The 7,378-nt window shown below is 39.5% G+C and overlaps 1 long non-coding RNA gene across 1 annotated transcript; it reads right to left on the reverse strand.

Annotated features, from left to right (window-relative positions):
• Window positions 1-4,940: 4,940 nt before the first annotated feature.
• On the reverse strand, window positions 4,941-7,378 carry LOC144466795 (uncharacterized). Its single transcript, XR_013493228.1, has 4 exons — window positions 7,300-7,378; window positions 7,058-7,084; window positions 6,748-6,953; window positions 4,941-5,186 (listed from the first exon to the last, which is right to left on the reverse strand). It is a non-coding gene; the product is annotated as an uncharacterized LOC144466795 (long non-coding RNA).

The raw sequence follows: 7,378 nt of genomic DNA on the forward strand, positions 1-7,378 counted from the left end.
GCTGGCTCTGCCTTTATTTGAAGCCACACCCACACATGGCCATCATCAGGGGCAGAGCCTAAACTTCCACCAACTATCTGTGTGTGCGTGTGTGTGTGTGTGTGTGTGTGTGTGTGTGTGTCCACTGAGTGTGTAAATATTCACTTGAGGTTTTGTCACTAAATATAACATAACAATATATGTTTTTGACACCAGATAAACAACAATGAAAATGAACAGTATAGTTAATTTTTTTGTTGCTGTTGTTGTTATGTTCTTTAATTACACTTTTCTCAGGGGCTTTGGTACATTTCTCAAATCAGAGGTGAAATTTTTAAAAGTACTTGCTCAACTTTCAGATCATCTAGTCACTTGTGCACATCATAAGAGGAACTAATTGCAAATTGGCACACTCATGCAAATGATTATGTACAACTGTCTGCTGTTGCTCAAAATGTATGATACTGGTTCTCTGTTGAAAATCTTATTTCCCAAAACATGCAGGCATTTGTTTATTGCATAAGTCATTCCACGCAAAATGGTTGAACCAGTTGTCAAAATATGTCAAGAATTTTTCTATACATTTCTTTTTTTTCTTTTTTTTTTCATTCGCTTTGGCATGGGTTTTGCTCAGCCTCCAGGAGAAAGTTTACACCAAGGTGCTGAACAAGAGGCTATGACTGATTGTAGGCCTTAGATTTAACAGGACCAAGGCATCGGTGGCTTAGTGGTAGAGCAGGCATGTCATCCCCTCTCTCTCTCCCCCCCTTTCACACTTAACTATCCTGGCCATTAAAGGCAAAAAATGCCCAAAAAATCTCTTTAAAAAAAAAAAAAAAAGATTTAATAGGACCACTGCAGATTCCGTCCTGGCAGTGAAACAGTGGACTAGCTCTTTATTCTTGCAGCACTGTTTGAGGGGCTGTGGGAGTTTGTCCATCCAGTCTACGTGTTAAGTGTACATTGAGAAAGCTTCTGACTGTGTCCCTCTTGGAGTCTTCTGGGGGGTACTTTGGGATTATTTGGTACCTGGGTTGTTGCTATGAGTCATGTGGAGCCGTGTCCGCATACTCGGCGTAAAGTCAAACATGTTCTCAGTGGGTGTTGGCCTCTGTCAGGGTTGTCCCTTGCCACCGATCCTACTTGTGATAATTATGGACAGGATCTCAAGGTGCAGCCGGAGGGAGGAAAGGGTCCAGTTTGGTGACTTCAGCATTTCATCTATGCTTTTTGCAGATGATGTGGTTCTGGTGGCTTTATCACACCGTAACCTCCAGCATGCACTGGGGCAGTCTGCTGCTGAGTGCGAAGCGGTCGGAATGAGAGTCAGCACCTCCAAGTCTGAGTCTATGGTTCTCTGCCAGAAAATGGTGGATTGCCCCCTCCGGGTTGGGAGTGAGTTACTGCCCCAAGTGGAGGAGTTCAAGTATCTCAGGATCTTGGTCATAAGTGAGGGTAGAATGGAGCATGAGATGGATCACCGGTTTGGTGGGGCCTCTGCAGTGAAGTCATCTTCATGGTGAAGATATCTGAGCTAGAAGGCAAAGCTTTTCATTTACTGGTACATCTGCATCCCAACCCTCACCTATGGTCATGAGCTCTGGGTAGTGACTGAAAAAAAGGGATGGCAGATACAAACGTTCGAAATGAGTTTTCTCCATTGGGTGGCTGGACTCAGCCTTAGAAGCAGGATAAGGAGGAACTACTGCTCCTTTGCATTGAAAGAGGCCAGTTGAGATGGTTTGGATCAGGATGCCTCCTTGGTGACTCCCATTAGAGGTTTTCTGTGCACGGCCAAGTGGTAGGAGGCCCCGGGGTAAACCCAGAACACGCTGGAGGGATTATATATCTCATCTGGCCTGGGGATGCCTCGGAGTCCCCAGGAGGAGCTGGAAAGCGTCGCTGAGGAGAGGCATGTCTGGTGCACTTACCTCAGACTGCTTTCCCAGGCAACTCAGCCTAGGATAAGCATGGATGGATGGTTGGATGGATTTTGTGGTTAAATTTCTGTTCACTGTTTATGATGAAAGATCAAGGGTGATGTTTTTTGTCTACAGTACTTGTAACACATTGCTACACAAATAGATTTACTGTATACATACAAATGCACATATCCTTTGCTGTGTACTACAGTATTGTACAGTACTGACTTCTCCTAGTAAATGCTCACCTCTGTTGAAATCAGAGTCTAAAAAGCTCAGTGCAATACATATTTGCTTTCAGATGGACAAACCTGACATTCTTGCATTGTACAGCAGGCAGTCAGTGTCAACAGGACAAAACAGAGATTTGCATACAAGAAACACTTCATGGTGAAAAAACATCTAAACATTTCGACCAGTGCAGCTCACACAATAACAAGAATTTTAATTTTGATGGCATTGGCCAATTTGCTGACACGGTAACTGGTTTTGAAATATAAATAAAATGTTTTGGGTAAGTTACTACCTTTTACAGACATGCAACAGAGTTGTGATGTCTTATAAAACAGTTGTGACAGCAGCACTTACAGTTTAGAGAATATTAAGACTGTTTAAAAAAAATGAGCCAAAGCAATTGAGAAATACTGTATTTCATGGTTAAGACATTTAAAAAGATTTGCTGCATTGTAAGGAAAGTTGTCCGTTGTAATGTGGGTGAGAATCTGTGGTCCAGCAGACAGGAATGTCAGGTGTAGAAAGAATGCAGTAAAGTTCCCCATACAGCGCTGCACGTACAGCTCTGCCTCAGGGGTGTTTCCTATGTTTAGATTTCTAATTATCATAATTATGTGAGGTATTCTTTTCCTTTGTGGTATGCAGTGCTGTAAAACAGTCTTTTCTTTTTTCTATGTATCGTGATGACATGATCTGTCAACATATTTCACTACGCACAGTAAGAGCGTAGATGTGAATCCTGTCCAGTCTCTTGCAATCAGTCTCGCACATGCTGTACAATAATGTGTAACTTTGAACTGTTGAAATTGATATATGTCATACAGGAAAAAGTGCATTTTCAGTCATTGTCATCAAAACCTTAACCATAGTTTACATCAGAAAATACAGACTATACTGTTCTATTGAAAACATGCTAAGCATCTTGACTATCTCATTTATAAACACAAATACTTTGATGAAATGCACTAACTATTTTGCAAATGTTCAGGATCATTCAAGAAATGTATTAAAGTGACAGAGAAAAACTGCAACTAATTAGCAGTATTCTTTACCTGACAAACAAAATCATGGAAACACTTGAGCAGGTTTGCAGTAATTTGTGCTATATGCCTGCATTTGTTGATACTTTGTATAGTTATAGTATCTGTGCCAAAAAAGGGAAGCAGGCATACCACAGCTTGGACCATATTCTTCTCTCCAAAGATTATTTTACAAGAGATACCACACCCTGCTGCACTCTACACTTTTATTGTACATTTTTTGAGATGCCTGGTTGAAAAACTGGAAAAAGAAAGTTGTACAAAGGAGTTCCACCCAGGTGCATTAGGGATTCATAATTATGCAAGTAATTTCTATCAGATGTCAACAGATGTTTTCCTTCTATTCTGTTTAAAACAGTTAATCCAATAGAGTTTTAGATCTTTCTATGAGATCTGTGTTGACTGTTTTTGAAAAGGGTGTGAAAAATGTGCAAAACCCATAAAAACATCTTCACACCTTTGTGAGAGAACACCTCTGCTGTGCTGTTCTGCACAAATGGATCCCAGTTTCATTAAGTGTGTCTCAGCAATCAAGAAAAACTGTATTCAGCATTCCTGAGTTTGAGAAGTATGAAAACAAGACTAGGTCAAAACCTATACAACTGCAGCAGCAAAGCCAAAAAGAATAATATACAAAAATCTGACTGTGTACAATGTTTTTGAGTATCTCTGTTTTTGGGTGACAAAGAATGCAGCATAAAAGCCGTACCATAATGACTGCTTATTGTAGTGCAACACAGGTCATACTCTAGGTGCTTACTGTAGGTCTTTTATATGTCAGTGATAGTTAATGGGCATAGACAAACCTGCACACAGGATTAAAATGAATGAAGGAATCTTTCTTTGATATTTTTACAGTATTTCAACAGGGCATCTCAAAAAGTGTAAAAAGTGCAGATGCAGGGTTTAGTATCTCTTGTAAAATCATCTTTGGAGAAAAGAACACAGTCCATGCTGCCTGCTTGCCTTTTTTGGCACAACCATACAAAGAATCAACAAATGGAGGCATATCAAACAAATTATTGCAAGGTTGAACCTGCTCATATTGATAACTATGTTGTATTTTGTTGTCAGTTGTGTACTGAATGATTGAAAGACTAGATTACTTTGACCACAAGTTGTGTTAAATGATGGAAATATTTGCTTTTGCTGAATGTGTTAATGTTTTGTGAGTGTTTGACAGACAAAATGTGTCATTTTGGCCAAAGACTTTCAGTTCAGGCCTTTTTGAAAAATCCAACTTCTGAATGGACAAATGTGTTCAAACAAATAAGAAAAACTAGTAGTTACATAAATGGTACCTTTTGTTTGGTTTATGTTCGAATTCCTTGACTCAGATTTTATATGCAATTGACTTGGACCTAACAAAAGACCAAATAATTTCTTTGAGTGTATCATAAGCTTTAAGATGTGTGTCTCTGACAACCTCTGCTGCAGACAGCAATGCATATCACTATCATACCCATCTCCAGCACTGTCCCTCACAGATCCCAGCTGAAAATTATTTAATTTTTCTATGAGCTAAAACTTAATCAGAATAATCTGAAGGGGTACAGAAGTTGACAGAAGCTTACTTGAAAAATGCCATAATCACAACACAGAGTCCACATGCATGGCCTTAAACTGAAATCATTAAAAGCCAATACAGCCCACCGAATCAACAGGTTGACCTGAATACAGTAAATACAATGACATGCCTTAAGAGAGAGAGAGAGAGAGAGAGAGAGAGAGAGAGAGAGAGAGAGAGAGAGAAAAGTGCCACCAGTCAGAAAAGAGAACATCTCTGTTCTCACTAGGAACTTTATTACCTTAGTGTCTGACACAGAGATATGCAGTTTACATATGTAGGGACAAGAATACACATGCCTTTGAGTTACAAAGAACATTTTAACGTCATATGTGATTCTTGTCTAAGGTTTATGAGTGCTAACTTGTCTTGATACTCTTTCCATCCAGGATTCTTCATCTAGTCGGAATCACTGCTGCTGCTGCTGCAGGAGCTGCTGGAGGACTACAGCCGCGACGAACATACAAAAAAACAAACAAACAAAACAGGTCAATCATTGGTAACAACTATCATTCTGTCATCTTGACATAAGAGTTAAAATGAGTTTGCCTCTTGTAAATCAGTTTTCAGTTTTATAGCAGAGAAGAGAGCAATAATGTCCCAAGGGGCACAGGTTCACTCTCTGGGCAGACAGGATAACTCGGGGCAGGGAAGGGAAAGAGTAGCACCAGGCCGTCCCTCTCCAGCTAGCCTTCAACAAGCAGTGGCACCCCATAAATTTAGGGGATTCAATTTTACTAATGTAGAATATAGGCTGACACTATGCCAGTATGAGAGTTAAGGAATCACATATTGATATGCTATGGTTTCTTATTTTAAAGTTAATGTTACTAATTATGCGATGTGCACAGACTGATACTGATACAGTTAATATTTTGAGTTCCACAACAATCCTGTATAATGTGTTACATATCTGTACATGGGTTAGGCGGTTCATTGTTCTACAAACAGACTGCTTGACCTTTTCCTTTAAAGACAAATCTACAGTTTGAATTTGGTTTTCATTGATTGTAAGGAATAAAATATTTAATGGGAACAAGCCTGCTCAAGTTTAGAGGAGACTCATGGATAATCATAGAAGCCATTTTTTAATTTAGATATCTTGAGGTGAGAGTTCAATGAAAATCGCCATGCCAGTTTTTCCTAAGACAAGATTTAGCCTAACTTAGGAGCATTACTTAGCTCCCTTCCAATGAATGTCCTAGGTTGTCTAGTTTCACAAGATACCAGCACCTTCGCACTAGCTCACAAACACTTTGGCACAAACTGTGACCTGGGAGTAACCAGCAAGGCTCCACCTGCAGATAAGGTAAGGAGGCACATACCAGGTCAGTAAATCAGAGATGTATTTAGGAGCAAGGCAGTTTAAGTCCTTAAGGGTAAGCAATAACATTTTAAAATCAATTCTAAATCTAACAGGGAGCCAGTGTAGGGGGGCGAGCACAGGGGTGTGATCACGCCTCTCCGTAATGAGTCCAGCAGCAGCAAATTGCACCAGCTGGAGCTGGTGGAGGGAGTGGCTGAAACCTGAATCAAGTGCACTGCAATAATCAAGTCAAGAATAGATAAAAGCATGAACAAGTTTTTGTAGATCAGGAATTCATGAAAATGACCTAATTGTAAAGATTATCTTGAGCTGGAAGAAACAGACTAATCAACTTTTTTGACCTGATCATCAAAACAGAAATCAGCATCAAATATTACACCAATATAATAACTGAATGTGTATAACTGTGTAAAAGAAGAGGATGGTGTTTCTGCACAAGTGCACTGTACTCACTATCCTACCCCTGGGTAAATAAAATTTGAAAATAATAAAAATAAATAAATTAATTAATTAATAAATAAATAAATAATAGATAAATAAAAACAAAAAAACATCTGCTCAGTAATGATAAATGTATTTCTGTGATCATCCTGCATAAACCTTTTACATTTCTGTGAATTATGAACAAGATCTACTTTGTGTTGTGAGCAAACTGAACACTGCACTGATAAATCTTACCCCATGACAGTCCTTCCCCTTCTTGTGACAGTTTCTATGCTTGTGGCCTTGCTTGCGCTTGCGCCTGCGCCTGCATTTAGGCCCCTGTCCATGTCCACCACCTTGGCAACCATGTCCATGTCCTTGTCCATGTCCACCACCATGGCAACCATGTCCATGTCCATGTTCATGTCCGTGTCCATGGCTACCACCATGGCAGTGTCCTCCTGTAATTAATCATAAATCAATATTTAGCGAATGTGATTATTACTTACATGATACACATTCAATACATTTGGAGGAAAAAGCAGCGAGTGTCATTCATACTTACGTCGTCCAGACATTTCCTACTGATCACCTGTAGGCCAATAAACAAGAAATAAAATTTAAAAAGACAGAGCTGGCAATTAACTTTACAAAACATATAGACAAGGCATGTTGAGGTGTAAAGTTTACAATTAAAAAATTATGCATTTATATATATATATATATATATATATATATATAGAGAGAGAGAGAGAGAGAGAGAGAGAGAGAGAGAGATCATCTGCCGAGTTTTCGATGTGAACTTACTGCTGGACTGCAGATCTACAGACGCAGTTGTGACCGTCTGCTCCTTTTTATGTGAAGCCACACCTGGTCCATCAGGGGC

The sequence above is a fragment of the Epinephelus lanceolatus genome, chromosome 14, assembly GCF_041903045.1.
Source record: "Epinephelus lanceolatus isolate andai-2023 chromosome 14, ASM4190304v1, whole genome shotgun sequence".
Taxonomy (NCBI): domain Eukaryota; kingdom Metazoa; phylum Chordata; class Actinopteri; order Perciformes; family Serranidae; genus Epinephelus; species Epinephelus lanceolatus.